Genomic DNA, 403 nt, shown 5'->3' on the forward strand with positions numbered 1-403 from the left:
TTGCAATGAGTGTTTCTCTTAGGACTGCCTTTGCTGAACCTCAAACGCTTTGGAGTATTGTGTTTGCATTTTCATTTGTTTACATTGTTTTTTAATTTCTTCTTCAATTGCCTAGCTGGCCCATTCGTTTTTTAGTAGAATGTTTTTTAACATCCGTGTATTTGGAGGTTTCCAAAACTTTTCCTGTGGTTAATTTCAAGTTTCATAGCATTGTGATCTGAAAGTGTGCATGGTATGATCTGAATTCTTTTATATTTATTAAGGGCTGTTGTGACCCAGCACATCATCTCTCTTGGAGAATGTTCTATGTGCATGTCAAGGATGAAAAGTTCTAAATATATCTGTCAAATCTCTAAGTTCCAGTATATTTTTCAAGGCCATTGTTTCTTTATTGATTTTCTAC

Source organism: Crocuta crocuta, unplaced genomic scaffold (genome assembly GCF_008692635.1).
Source record: "Crocuta crocuta isolate KB4526 unplaced genomic scaffold, BGI_CrCroc_1.0 scaffold1557, whole genome shotgun sequence".
Taxonomy (NCBI): domain Eukaryota; kingdom Metazoa; phylum Chordata; class Mammalia; order Carnivora; family Hyaenidae; genus Crocuta; species Crocuta crocuta.